Source organism: Brachyistius frenatus, unplaced genomic scaffold, assembly GCF_029030835.1.
Source record: "Brachyistius frenatus isolate BFR_SWC_R1_liver_20210118 unplaced genomic scaffold, ASM2903083v1 Contig_10, whole genome shotgun sequence".
NCBI classification, from domain to species: Eukaryota; Metazoa; Chordata; class Actinopteri; family Embiotocidae; genus Brachyistius; species Brachyistius frenatus.
In genome coordinates this window covers 4,097,905-4,114,379 of record NW_027210609.1, presented here as the reverse complement: position 1 = coordinate 4,114,379, position 16,475 = coordinate 4,097,905, and positions in this window count along the sequence as shown.

The following is a 16,475-nucleotide window of genomic DNA, read 5'->3' as shown; positions in this document are numbered from 1 at the left end:
TCTTGTCCGTGATAGTAAAGTATGCCAGTTTGTGTTTTTAAAAGCTAACTATGACGAAAATAATCATTAAACTTATTTGACACTAAATCCCCTAAGACATTCTTAATCTCAATCAGTTTGTACATTTTACATAAGATAGGCTTTATGATCTTAATTATCAACATAGACTGAACCATTTAAATGCACAGTTTTCTATCTGCATTCATATACATGTACAAAAAAAACAAAAACAGCAGACAGACAGACAGACAGACAGACAGACAGACAGACAGACAGATAGATAGATAGATAGATAGATAGATAGATAGATAGATAGATAGATAGATAGATAGATAGATAGATGTCTTACTTTCTTTGGGGAAATTAAAACTCAATGTACATCTCTGCAGATGGAAAACAATCATTATCTTACACAAAAAACATAAACCTTGAATGTTACATTTAAGTGACCATGTGTGATGGAGGCCAACAGCTCAAGCTAGCCAGACCATAAATTTCCAGAAAAACAATTTTGAAATATTAATGTTGCATGGATATATTGGGGCAGCGTGGCCCCACATCTCTCCCTGATGGCCAGTCCCAGCTGCTGCCTGCCTGATTGAGCCACCTTTAAAATGAACTGATCTGAGATGCACAGTGTTTGCTCGCCTGTCTTGTGAGTTTTTGTGGAGATCAGTGTCTGTCTGCTGTGTATCTGTCTGTGTAACATTATATAACGCTGTCACTGATTGCGTGACTGACTCCTCTGTACAATGTCTTTCTCGACCTTCTGTCTGTGTATGTTCAAGTGTGTCCCTTCAGTATAACCGTCTGTCTGATTGACTAAATGACCAACTGTTTGTTCTTTTCTAATGTCCCTTTGTATACATGTCTGTCTTATTATTTTTCAATCTGTTTCTTTGTCCGTGGCTTCTCCAAGTATTTAGAGCAAGTCTACAGTAACGCACACGCTCAGTATACTGGATTTTCTTTGTTGCCTCTCTGTGTCTCCAAAGAGAATCAAATTTATGAATAAAACTTCTGACTCTCTAAGTTCTGTTCTCTCTCTGTAGACCGTATCTATCCCATGAGCAGAAACAGCAGCTTTCGGTCCTGAACTCAGGGAGGCAGGCAGTCTGCAGACCAAACTCGGGCGCTGATACATTTTCTACCTCAGACACGGAGCATCTCAGCTCACCTGCGGCTCTTCCTCATACTTGTAGTCGTGCGTTTTCAAGGCCGGTTTCAGCGACTGTAGTCCAAAGTGTACATGTTGGTGGCCACAGAGGTGGTGAAGTGGGACTGGTCTGTCACAGAGGAAGAGGAGTGCCTCTGTAAAATGCTCTGTTCTGCTTTGTGATTATGTGTGACTCTACATATTGTACATTAACAATCTATTATAAGCCACTGGAATGCACTGTGTGTAATCTGTCTGTGGCTCTCATCAGTGTGTGAATGACACAGCACTGCCTCCCTGCGAGGGAAAGAGTCCCTGCACGCCGGGGCAAACAGTCCTCACTCAAACACTAGGCTCTGTGTTTGTACAATGGAGAGAATGGAGTGGCAGAAAGATTAAGATGGATACTGATCATTTCAGCCAGAAGGGTCTGCAAATTGCTGGATGAGCAAAAAGAAAGTGTCAAACTGTTATTTCTAATAGCAGACCTGTCAAAGCAAAACTTCAAATATATAACCATCTCAGCTGGACAACTGCAATCATTCACATCATGTGGCAATCTTCAGGGTCAGCTAATGCAAGAGATCAACTCTACAAGAAGAGACACTTACAAATTAAAATCTGCAAGAGTGAAATATCTCATTTACATTCTTCAAGTATAGTAAGTACTCAGAGTAGTGAACAACAGCAGATGAGCAAATCCTGAAAATAGAATTTATATACTATTTGCATATACATTTTGAGATAAACGTGTCACCTAAAAAGATTTAGTTACCTAAATCTAAGCACACAGACACCTGAGGATACAATACCCAGACTAACTTCCTTGATACTAAAAACTTTGCCTTTGAAAATAAACTTACCTCAAAATATTCCTGGCTAAACAAATAGACAAATAAATAGTATACGATTATAATTTTAAAGGAGACATTAACAAACCTGTTATGACCTTTAGCTCAACATTTTGAGACACAACATCTTACTACGATGGAAAAAGTACTACTTAAAGTTACAATCGCAAAGATCTCCATTTTGTTGTCTTTGGCAATGTGTATGGCAATAAACGGTCATTGCAACTGTTTTTTTGGACTTCACTTTCCAAAGATCCAAATAGCGTTGCCTGTGTGACATCAGTCAATCAGCAGTTCAAGCTCAAATTTGAGTTAAAGTGCAAGCCTTTTTTGTTAGCTCCGCCTAATAGTGATGCGCAGGTATCCTGTACAATGTATATCTGTCAGCAGACGTAACGTTAACGGTACTTAATAAGACGTAACGTTATTTCATTTAGCATACTTTTAAAAAAAGGACAGCTATGGATGTAGAAAATAAAGTTTTTGTTATTTAATTTTTTGGGCTGTTTGCCAAAACGTTTGCATAATACAGTAATTGTGAGGCATATGTATATGCATAATGTGTGGATTAGGATATAATGTATATCCGAATTTAGTCTAATCTTAGTCAAATAGTGTCGGGGTCTAGGTTACTATAGACGATTTGGTCTAAAATATGCAGCTCGCAAAACAAATAACCTTTCATTAAAGATGAACTTTGACTCTCACTTTTACACACATATACACCCACCCACCCACACACACACAAACATACAAAGACACACACACACACACACACACACACACACACACACACACACACACACACACACACACACACACACACACACACACACACACACACACACACACACACACACACACACACACACACACACACACACACACACAGCATACTGTGCATATTTCACATCTTAAAGATGAACTTAAACAAAATAGGAGCCTACATGTGTCCAGCTGTTGTTTTTAGTCCAGTGTTTGGCTGCACTGTGGAGGAAAGTCCACAGTTCCAGGATTTAAACTTCTCCGACGTGTTTCGCACACACAACCAGCTGCGCTGAAAGTGCACTCAGTCACTGGGTGCAATTTTTGCAGGAATGCACTGAGCTGCTCCAGCGAGCATGAAGAGAAGGGGGTGTGTGTATCCTCAAAAAGAAAAGGATGCAACATCACAAAAGTTATTTATAACATAGTCAAAACACCACTTTATCACTTTTTGACCCAACCAACCCTAACCCACAATATTTTCGGAAAAGCTTACCCGAACCAGCCCGATGCCCGAGTTATGGCTTAGGCCGCATATCATTACCGCCTACCTTCTCTGGTGGAACAACCACTGCTGGGTTGCTTGAGATTTTTCACGGGAACATTCAGTTTGTAATAATACAAATTATAAAGGTTTCATCAGGCCACAGGCTCACTTACCTCTGTTAACTCATTCAACAATAGATGTTGACTTCACAGACATTTTTTTAAATAAAAATCGTAGAAATTATTACTTAAACGTTTCCTCGATGTAAAGAATAACATACTTTATTGTATCCATAACACACCATCAGTGTAAGTGACTCTTTTGGCTTCTGTCAATCTTACAGCTGCTGTAAATCAGTGTGTTACACCCATTGCTTCATCTTCAGTAGACCATGAAACCCTGTCTATCAAACACAACAGGTCTCAAAGAATGTGACCATTTCCCATTTCCATCACTGCCCTCCATTTAATCTACTGTTTGCGATTTGTATGGCCACAGCACGCTCTGTCCTCTTGTTTCCCCTAATTTTTATCCCTACTGCCGGAGAGAGGTTGCTGGTGTGTGTGCAATTTCTGATTCACATTGGAAGTGGCAGGTAAATTTCGCCCAGCTGCTCCCCTTCTCTGTTCCACTTAGCAGCGACACTCCTATTCCGAGTCCCTCAGTCGCCGTATGGTTATGGTAAATGAATGAACATGTTCTGAGCAAGAGCCCAGTGCATCTACTATCACAAATATCCTCCTCACATCATTATTTCTCTTTTGGCTTCCCAAAATGTCAGGATAAAGTTTCATCATTTCCAAAACTGCACACTTAAAAGCTGCTCTGTTCATCAATCATCTCCATGTTTGTGAGAGAATTACCAAGTATGTATCAATAAAGACAATAAATTACAGTGATGACTAAGTGTAGGAAAAAGTACACCCATTTTACCATTAATGCTCTTTGATAGATTGAGCTGAAAGCGAGCGGAGGAAGAGGAGAAGGGGTGAAGAGGGATAAGTGAGGAGGACAATGGTGTGAGTGTAATGGAGGAGGAAGAAGTAGGCAGTGGAAGCAGGATTAGAAGCAAATTAAATAAAAGTAGAAGACGAAGGTGAAGATGGACCAACAGGGAGGAGGAGGAGCAGAGGTTGGCCAAGAAGTAGGAGAGGAGGAAGGGATGAAGATAAGGAAGTGAAAAGATGAGAACGATGTCTTTGAACTAGAGGGAACTGGGGTCTTGTTATGGACACCTATAACGTAGGATCTTGTGTTGTAGTTCAGTGTTGGATTTTCCCCGCTGACAGCATCATTGCAACACTCCATAAATATACTGCACATGATTGATGAAGCCACGGTGTACTTTAATTACATTCCATTTTATTATTTCATTTACTTCGTGATATAGAGCGATGGCGGAGTAGAACGTACATTAAAGTAACTTCTATTTCACCTTGTCTCGTTGTTGACAGTACCATCATCAGTACACATCTATAATTTGTTCTCTCAATGACATTGTGGTGAGAAATGTAAACACCACTTGGATTATGTTAACAGGTAACATTTTTCCATCTTGTGGATACTTTTAGGCAACAGAGATACTTTGGACTCAGATCCATTCCAGGTATGTTTGAAAATATACTAAAATCCTCTGCTTTGAAACTAATTTGTGTCAGATATGTTTTCTTCATAGAAAAGTTCATTTGTCTAGTTATAAATTCTCAAAATGACATTCACACCTCCTCCCTCATAGAAATGTCTATAATTAAGCAAATATTTAATTAACTATTGGACACAAGATGTGTCCTAAAGACTATTCAAAGACACTCAATTTGGTGCAATTTAGGCTTCAAGTTTACAAGTTACATTTTTGTAAGTTGCTAGTTGGACCAGGATTGGCTTTTGAGGCTGGTCCTATTGGGGAGTGATGCTATAAAGTTTGTATATAAATACTCATTCATGTCACTTGATGAAAATCAGCCCCTGATTGAGATTGAGATTGAGATTGAGATTGAGATTGAGATTGAGATTGAGAACACCCCTCAAAGTTTGTGACAAATTATTAGAGAACAGAAGGAAGTAGCAGGCAGCCAGTAGGAGTGATGGGGAGCAACGTTTGTATTGTTGTGGACCATAAATGTACAGTATACATTTTCAATGTGAGTGGGCACATTGTTATGTTGGAGAATCAAAGTGCCATCACACCACAGTTCAGGTGGTTTGCACTGAATGTTTTCGCTCGGGCACTTTAGATCATTACAGTAGATCTCAGTGTTGACTGTCTGAAAATGGGGGATTAATTCACGGCGTACAATCCCATGAATCTCAAAGAAAACCCGCCTGGTAGCGCTCCTGACCTGAAGCGCCTTCTTCGGTTTTGGACAGTGACATTCCACCTTTTGAAAACAAGGATCACTCAAAATACCTCTCAAGCTTATTGACACCCTGAAGCCTTTGACACAAACTTTGATGTGCGCTCTCTGCTCAAGTTTCAGGTGCGTAAAGAATCGCAGATGCAATCCGAACCACTGCTCAAAAAGCATGTGTAACCCAGGTGCTGACTTTGATCAAGCAATGACACTTGGAGCACTTACTCGCGAAGGTTATAGTTTCTATGTGATCCATCCACTGTTTGCGTGCAACAAATGCCATCTTGAAAAAGAACCTTTTGAGCCTGCCTTGTAAACCATTTAAACTCAAAGTTTATGAGGGCTCAGAGAAACTTTACACTTCCAGTAGAACAATTAAAAACAGTATTGAACTCTAAACAATTTCCCTTCTGTAAAAACAACCAAAAGAAGTAACAATAGCTAAAATATTTGTTTTAGTGGAGTGGGACACATTACCTTAAATGGGAATAAACATTTATTGTCTCATGTCCAGGTGCTGACTATTTTTTTTTTTTTTAATAAACCAGAGTACAATCTTTCCCTAAATACAACTAAATGAGGTGGGTGCATAAACACACAAATAAACAAGCATAATAATCTGGTAGACAGATACAGGAGATCATTCCTGCCCACTGCCATAATACTTTACAATAACTCACCTCTGGCAAAATCCATCACAGTACAATAACACTGTTGACTGTGTTTCTTGGTTGCTTGTATATTATATGTATATTATATATATAGATATATACTGTACTGTATGTATATATATATATATGTTGACTGTGTTTATTGGTTTGTTGTATATAATATATATATATATTTAATGTACTGTATATATACTGTATGTACTGTGCATTTTATATTTTATATTTATATTTTTTATTTTATTGTTTTTCTATTATATTATTCTATTCTATTATTATTTTATTCTATTGTTTCTATTATTGCTCCTGTATGTATGCTGCTGTGGCGAAAAAATTTCCCCTCGGGGATTAATAAAGTATATACCTACCTACCTACCTACCTACCTACCTAGTTTCTATCTTTGCAACCTCAAATGAGCCGTAATAATGCACATATTAACACCACATTACAAACACCACTAAGACACCACTGGCCTGAAAATAACCATAAAATTGTCAAATAATGCTTTAGTTACAACTAGATGTGGTAGTATAAAGAAACAAGTCAAATCCTCATTTTCCTTATTAATATATAATCTAGATGCCATTATATTTCCCTTAAAATGTTGGAAATTAGTTACTTGTAAATATAATTTCTAGGAGATTGTTGTTACTGAATAATTTATGTGTTCATGTCCTTTTATTCACTGAGCAACAATTGTGTTGAGCAGTTTTGTTGCAGAAATGACTCTGTAAGATGTGCATTATTAAAAGAATGGCCACTTAAGTCTTTCATCATCTTGCTTCATGACGTCTTTGCTGTTAACAATTTCCACAAAAATATGAAACTTGTGGGTAAAACACAAGCAGCCCAAGCTGACCAATCACATTCTGATGGTCTCCAAGTGGTACCTCAGTAGCCGCCTTAGCCCTGATGCGTGGTTTGATTTTTCAGGAGGTGCCTGCCAGCTACAGTGCAGCCTACAGCACTGGCGTCATAGCTGAGCTGCACTCCTTGATGCACATTATGAATCCTTTATATACGGAGGCAAAGCAAAGGAAGTGGAGGTGTAACCGAAGAGACAGGGGGCAGACAAATGTGGGGAGAGGTGGATATGCAGAAGCAGGAAGAACAAACCACAATATCAAGCACTACAAGTCCTCCAATCCACGCAACCATACAGGACTTTGTTCCTCTTAAATACGACACAGAGAAATGTTTTCTGAATTAGGGCCCCTGCTCAGGTTTAATCACAAAAAACAGTCGGCCAGGGTTAGGGCAAGGTAAAGGTTTGGATCAAAGTGATGACTTACTATATATTGTGTGTTAACGTTACTACTTTCTTAAAGTTATGCATCCTTTATCGCCACGGCAACAGTAAACTGTTTTAAAAAAAAACCTCTCTTGACTCGTGGCTTAAAACAGAAAGCCCTGCCCGGCACCCAAGTCCACAGAACTGCATCACTTCTCCGGCTCACATTCATGTGGCTACCCTGACAAATGATCCAAACTGATTCTCCTCATGCATGTTTTTGTGGTACTATCACGTAATTTTAACACATTACGTGCCACCACCTAATAATCCGGTGTGAAGAGGTTCTGGTAATTTTCACACAAGGTCGAAGGTCATCAAATCAAACCAACACACCAGATTGTCATTATTTCTAGGACTGCTATAGGTCACTTCAGTTCAAAATATTACTGTGGGTCATAATAACATGCTTACACAAAAAACATCAAGGTCATTTTTTGAAAGAGGCCAGCCTCTCAAACTGTGTGGATGTATGCAGTTATTAATGTACACACTCTGAGGCAGTAGATAATGATGAAGACATTCTAAGTCTACAGAATAAAGTCCCTTATCTGCCAATAAGAAAAAAACACAGCTATCAAGGATAATTATGAGTAATTGTGAGTACGTCTGAATCGACAAAGGAAAATATAATTAGCCGTGCCTTCGACATTTTTTGAAAGCTGCAAGTTTTAGCGCTAAGAATAGAAGGCCATGCAGTCACTGCAAACATGACAGCAAAGAGAGTGTGAGGGGGAAAAAAAAACATCAGGATGAATGACAGCATGAATTCCTTGCCACTGCACGAGATGCTCCGGTACAGACAAAATTATACTGCCCACTCACACACACACACACACACACACACACACACACACACACACACACACACACACACACACACACACACACACACACACACACACACACACACACCTGCTAACACATGCATTGAAGCGCCGATCCTGAGGTGTCTAACTCGGAGGTTAAGGAACACAATGACGAGAGGTCACCTGGCAGTAATGGAGCCTTTTGTGTGTGGAAATAGTCATTTCCCTGTGTAGTCTCGGGGTATAACAGCAGTCGTATGAAACCCTGTCATTTTGTTTTCCTTTCTATCAATTTCAGAAAGGAAAATGTGTGGAAAGGAGAGAGGGTGAGAGAGGCACAGCAGAGGAGCCAGGAGCAGTGGAGCCACGAGCAGTGTGCCTGTTGCGGGTGTTAGGACTATGCCATTGTCATTCAAATGTTTTGTTGCAGGAAGGGAATCTGAGAGGAGAATGGGAGATGAGCACTAATGGGGAGCAAAGGGAGAAGTGGAATAATTGGATTTGATTACATCTGTCTGTCAGAACAGGACAGGACATAATATGCGTCTGGAATTATTTTGACAGCGTCACAATGTGCATGACTGCTCGTGAAGTCAGTCCGATGTGAAGAACTTCTGGAATGAGAATTGCATTGACAGACATTTTTAGCCCCACAAGCAGCATGGCTCGACATGGATGGCAATGTCTGTCTGTCTTTCTGTCAGTAAATCAGAGAATAAGCTTTACAACCAGGGTAGATTACCATTGAAATGTGAAAAGACATTTCAGAGGGTGTTCAGAGGATAAATACTAACAGATATGGGTTTCAATCTTACACCCGGCTCCAAACGCAACCCAATTGTCTTTGCTAGTTTCAGAATTACATAGGTGCAATTTTTCCATCCAGGAAACATGTTGTTTGAACAGCAAATATACTTGCACCATCTGAGTGTGGTCCTAAAATGAGGTGTGGTCAGGCATATTGTTGGGGCATTGCTATCTTGAAGCAGCAGAAAGCGGCTGTGTGATTTACCAACAAAAAACAGGTCTTGATTCATATTAAGTTTCATATTACTGGTATTTTGAGGTATTTTGAGGGCCGTTATCAAATAAATAACATCTGAAAACATAGGTGGGTTCACAACAGCACACAAACATGTAAAAGACAAAAAAATGAGAAGATTACAATGTGAAAAAGGATTATTGCTTGATTTTTGTCATGTTACACCCAAACAAAACCTGTGAGTAATTAGGGAACCCCTTTCAACCATGTGCCTTACTTTGTGCATAGAGGATTTGCTCTTAAACTACCAAAAGTGGATTTGGACATGCCCTTAATGCACTTGACCATGCGCTTAGATCGCTAAAATTGAGCCATTGTGTCCCCCTGACTTTTCCTCTTGGATGATGTTGATGCTTTTGGGGATTTTAAGTTCAGCTGTGTGGAGGATTGTAGTGAATTTTGGTGCAGAGATTCTTGTTTCCCATCGGATGGAGAAGATCTTCGAAGAAATTACAATTTCTTTGAAGATCTTCTCAACTTTTTCCTTGGAAAAATTAAATTGTAAAACATTTGATTATCATGAAACACCTGCAGAGCTAATGACATTCTCATGAGATTCAGCTCTAATTTATGTTATGGCTGAGACATGAAGTACAAATCTGATAATCCAGTTTGAGTTAAAGATCCATGAGTTTAAAGACTTGTAAGATGGCAAAACGCTGCAATGCCATTTATAATATTCATGAGGTAAACAGGAGGTATCGATTGTCAGGTGAGCTGCTGTTAATACGTGTGCGATTGCTTGAAGCCATTGGCTGCTACTTTGAGTTTCTTCTTTACCTCACTGAGCCCTCTGTGTTGTGCTTTTGGAGTCATCTTATGTGGGAGCCCACTTCTAAGGAGAGTCGCCACAGTGCTTAATCATCTCCATTTATAGATTTAACAGTTTGGCTGACTGTGGACTGATCAATATCTAAACTCTGTAAGATTACTTTCTAACCTTTTCTAGCTTTATGCAAATCAACTCATCAATTCTTGATCCTGAGTCTTCTGAGAGCTCGTTTTTGCGAGGCATGGGTCACATCAGCGGATGTTTCTTGGGATTAGCTAGCTCTGAATGTTTGCTTTTCTGGAAGTCAAAGGAGCTCTGAACTCCACCTTCAATCTTGTTATATTGATTTGACTCCAGATTTGCTAACTCCCGACTTCAGTTAGCTTGTGTTAATGTCATTAGCCAAGGGATTCATATGTTTATCCAGCCTACACTGTGTTTTTAGTTAAAAGAGACTGTGTTTGTTCATAATTGTAATTTAGATAAACACATCATATTCTAAGACAAATATGTGCATAAATGCAGATATTTACTTTTCTTGGCACTGTGGCTTTGACTACAACTTTCAGTTTTTAGAAGATTGCTGTGGCAAAAGGGTCTGTGGCAAAATCTGTGTTTTGAATTCACCTTATTTATCAGTGATAGCATTAAAGGTAATATAAACGGCCTGAGGATGACCATGAATAATGAAGGCTGATGCGTGGACTACAGATAAGACTTGGACAGAAGCTGGGATCTGATTGATTCAAACCTGCAGGCATGGGTGAGTGTGTCTGATGTTAAATGACCCTAAACACCCTCTGCAACCTCAGGTTACATCACTGATGTGTCCAAATGCATCAGATTGCGTAGAACATCAAACTCACCGACAACATGCACATAATCCTTCACTTTAGTCACAGTGAGGCTGCAGACAAAACATCTGATAGGTGCAAATAAATCTCAAAATCACTTTGATCAAACATAATTAGATTCCCCTGTCTGACTCCAGCCTCCCAAGCTCCAGCCTCGACAGATCATTTTTTTTAATTTTAACTGTTTTACAGGTGCATGTTTCACTTTTACCAAAAATAAAGCAGTGACTCAGTGACATGCTGACTCTACAAATAAAATGGCTGCTGCTACAAACCTCTTAAAATTGTTTCTTTACTTCCTCGTTAATTCACAAACCCATATGAAGAAATAAACGCATCAATAACACACGGTCCTTCGTAAAATTGTACAGCCTGCAAGCTGTTTAACATGAGCTCATCTCCTCTCACTCATTTTGACACTTTTCACCAATTAAAAAAGGCCACATTTGTGAAACACACATGAGCATGTGAGAGCCCTGTAGGACTCACATATGAGTGTGTGTAGTTTCAAGGTAATATTAGGCTGAACTTTAAAGAGGCCAAATCATCTGTGCAGAAAGCTGCAAAACTACATGTGTAACAGAACAGAAAAACACAAAACCAAACACATGCCGCACAATTCAGTCGCAGACACATCCATGAAGGAATTTCCGACTTATAGCAAAAAGTTAGGCTCAGCTTTTTAAAGGAGCTCTCAACAAGCACGAGCAGACACTACAGGATTACCAAGTGATGGCTAATTGATAATTATGATGTCCCATTTTGTATAAATTCAGATTTCCAGGAACAGGTGCTACATAAACACTTTGGTGTCACAACACTCGGCTCAAGGTGAAATGATGAATAAGCCTTTAACATAAAACTGTCTGTTTTTGTAAAGCTCCAGAGAGAAGTTTAAGAAAAGAGATATTAAACTATATTGAGATGGTTTTTGGAAGTTAAAACTACAAAGATGTCTTAGTATGGATATCAAGACTGCAAATAAAACACAGGTAAACTGCAAAATATCAAAACCATAGCATATAGGAAGTGGTTGGGGAGGTATGGAAGCCAATGATACCGATGCATGAATGAAGCAGCTGATGCCAATCAAGAGTGCTCTACCAGAGATAAAGCTATGACCCATACAATAAGCAACAGTGATCCCAAATAAACAAGTCATTTTTCATAAACACAAGGGGGTATATTATTTGGCCTCTATGTTCTGTACTCACATACAGCATGGTGCATTTTCAGCGCCTTTGTTTGTCTGAACACATTCTCCCAAAGACTCATTTCTAGGAGTGAGAGTATTCCTACCCTCAGTGTTCTCCCACATACAAATACAAACTCACGACCACACAAACGCACAAAGCATATACACACAAAAAAGCATAAACACACAAATGCTGGAGCCCATGCTGTTGTTGGAGTGTTGCTGTATCAGTAACCATTGAAAATAAAAAACCCTTTAAGCAACAATGGTTATAAATTACCAAAAATAATCTGGCACCCGGAAGCATAGAGAGCCTGTCAGCACTCCGCAACTCCCCATCTGTCACACACATACTGTAACAGCAGCAGCATGCATCTGCTCCCACCTCCACTGCCCCCACCTTCATCCCCACCTTATTAAGATTCATATCCCCGAAAGGTGACTTCTTAGTCGGGCACAGTGACAACCCCCCCTCCACCCCTCACCACCCAGCCCCACAAGCTGCCTGGAGGTATAGGCACAGTGACAGGTAGCTCTTCACTCCCCTGGGCCTTGGGCAGGGGTGCAGAGGTGGAGGGGTGTGTGTGTGTGTGTGTGTGTGTGTGTGTGTGTGTGTGTGTGTGTGTGTGTGTGTGTGTGTGTGTGTGTGTGTGTGTGTGTGTGTGTGTGTGTGTGTGTGTGTGTTAAGAGGTGTTCAGGGTGGCATAGGTGACGAAGAGCAGGATTATCAAGTCAAAGATGCCCCCTGTAGATAAGAAGTCTCTGGGGAATGAGTGCCTGTCAGAAAGCTCTGGGAACTGAAGCCTCTCTTTCCCTCTCAATTGTCCTCTTACTACCCGTGTTGCTTTCTGTCTGTCTGTCTGTCTGTCTGTCTGTCTGTCTGTCTGTCTGTCTGTCTGTCTGTCTGTCTGTCTGTCTGTCTGTCTCCTTCCTCTCCAGGCTTATCTACCTCTCACCTCATACAGCTTGCCATTCTCTTTATCCTCTGACACTCAGTCTCCCTCCTCCTCTCTCTGTGGCACTCCTAACTCTGAGCACTCCCTCTGCACTCCAACAAACGAATCCAGCCACTTGACTCCTGATCCACCGTGCTGTTAAAGCAAATACACAGCTCCCCACGGCAGCCATATGGGGGGGAAGACTCTTGTACTTACTCTTGTTCCTCTTAGATTGTACCATTTTGTAAAAGGTTGAAAGTTCCCTCTTTGTTTGTTTTACAGGACCCTGACTGTCATTGTGTTTCCTCTCTTCTGTCTTTAAATATTCACTGTGAAGCATGTAATCTAACAAAGTTACAGACTTTAGCATATCAATGAAAGAAAAATACTTCTTTTAAAGCTAATCAAAACACACTGTGCATGCAGTGGGGTACAGACTCAAACAATTAGCTAATCCCACTCTGTGAATTTTACTTGATCACATGCTGCTATTCCATCAAAAAAGCAGTATTAATTTCTCTATATTGTCAGGTGGAAACATATAGCAAAAAATGTATTCTGCATCTCAGCTAGTTGTTATATGGAAACCTAATGTATTTCAGCGACATCTAAATCTTACCTTTTATAGAGATACTTGAATTACACATAGGCTGAATTTGCACTTAGAAATAGATGCTGCATTTGAAAACAAGGCTCTATAAACTTGTACTGGCCGACACTGTACAAAGGCACATTGGAGGAAAGTGCCCTTTCATTTCAGGCATAGTTCCCAGAGACTTGTGAATAGTGGGGGACAATCGGAAAGGAGGAAGGCCAAACTGAAAGACTTAAGAGGAAGTTCTGGTTGGTGGTACCTATCAGGTGAGGTGTTTAATGAGACGGTCCGAGCACAGAGCCCAGGCAAATATCTTCACACCAGGCTGATTAGTGTGAACTTCCCCTGGGCTGCCAGTAAGAAACAGGTCTGAGTAACACCCTGGCCCTCATTATTACTCTACAAAAGGAGATTTAAAAAAATAAAAATAAATAAATAAAAACTTTTTAGTACTTACTGTATATACGCAGCATCTCCAATCCTTAGAAGGGCTGAAAATATTTACCTTAAATATTTGTATGTATACTGTGACTTGGTACACTGTGTGCAGAATTGAATTCCATAGATTAAAGAAAACTGGCTATTTTAAATAGATTATTAATTGGTTAAGATGTTATCTTGTATGATCTTAAATATCTAGTTGCCCCAGAAGCTATATATATGATGTTGCTATGATTTTTCCTTTAAGATCTGGAAAAAGGATACTGTTGCCAAACCATCAACTGAAGGACAAAAGTATATGCTGCATATGGGTGATTCTGAAGTGCAGTCTTGTTTTCTACCTAAAGTTTATGAAGACATGTTTTTCTGCTGAGCATATTTTAAGCAACAAGACTGGAGGTTATTTCCCTGAAAAAGGGCACAGACACAGATGCAATCGAAATCTCAAAGCACAAGCACAAACTGTAATGATACGGTGATATTTGCAATTTTGGTGACCACAGCCGGTGGTGCAAACCAGGTGCAGCTGTGCCCAACATGGAAGAGAAGTCGCCTCATTATTAGACTACAACTTTGGAGAATAGTTAGTGTTTAGAAAAACACTCAAAACATTTCAATAATTGACAAAGTATCCATTCTGCACCAAGTAAAGTGTAACTTATGGACCATTTTTTTTTAGAGGTGTGAGTCCTCTACTATCAGGTGAGGACAGGACAACACATACAAATATTCTACAGAAATCATAAAAGATGCTTTTAGTCCACAATCTGAGCTATCAATGTGTTTTATTTACCTTCACTGAGCCTGAGCATCTCTGAGCCCACATTCAATTATGGGCCAGGTCTTATAGTGCACCATGTGGGTCGAGACAGGTCTGAAATTTATTTAAATTGCATATATTAGATCGTTTTTGTTGTCTCCAGGATTTAATATGATATAGTATGGATAGTTTTGTCACTGATTATATGAATTTGCTTTCATGCCCGAAGCTACAACTGCAAATATTTATAAATATGACAACATGTGGCAAAGTAGAACATTTACTGTGATAGACTCGGTCACATGACAGAGACAAGTTCAAGCATTTTGCTCGTAGAGATTTGATGGTGATCAGGACTCATTATTCCAGGCAATTTTACTATTAAACTTGGAATCGGTTTGAAATGGCTTTTCAATGTGATGTTAAAAAAAACACTGAACAATGTTTACCTTTAGGTCTTGACTCATCCTGTTGCTGAGAAGTTACTGTGGGTGACTCACTCCAACACATCCATATTGATGTTTCTCTGGTCACTGGTTCATCGGATTAAACTCCTGTGGATGATATTATAGGTAAGAATCTTCTTTATCACACATATCTGCAGTGGATTAAAAAAGGAAGCAACAGTTCAAATAAATGCCGGTAGTGTTATTGTTTTGGATTTTGGATATTATGATATGGGACGTGTTGTAAAGTAATTACAGTAAAGTAAGTACAGTAAAGTACCCACTTAGCCAACATATCCACATTACTGATGATTATTTATCAAAAATCTTATTATGTAAATATTCTATGAAAGCACAAAATCAAATTGTGCCAGCCCCACTAGGGCCAAGCAAGCTTTAATGCAAACCCAATGTAAAAACTAAAATGTGCACCAAAATTGAGCACCCAATGAGCATAAACATTAGCCTGGTGTAACCAGACCCAAAATAACTGTATGAATATGGGTCTGGCCCTTTCCATTAGGAATTGCTTCCAGTCATTCCATCCTAATGGGCGTAGACCTCTTTTAAATATTGAAACTATTAGAGCAGCTTTAACCAGTTGGTATGCGCCAAAACTTTACCACTGAAACTACATTTAGAGAAAAAAAATGCTTGACCTTAATGCCATCGCACTTAACCAGCAACGCTGCTCCTTCATGGTGGCTGTGCAGACATTAATACGAACAGGATTTCCAGACTATAATCACAGTGAAGAAAGGTGAAGCTGTGAGCAATAGACTGGTGAAGACTGGCTACATAATTACTGCCTCAGCTGCACCTCTCATCCAATCATGGTGCAAACACAGAACTTTAGTTGCAGGAAATTACCAAATAGATACAATTGGAAAAAATAGGCTGAGGAAAATTGCATAAAAATTGTGTTTGCTCCAGCACTGACTTTGTGCCAGCAGGAAAATGGAGCCTGTAATTTTTATATTTTATTTTACATGAACACTGAACAAATATTTTAATACTTCAATTTCACGTGTTCCAAATGCTGTTCAGAGCCAA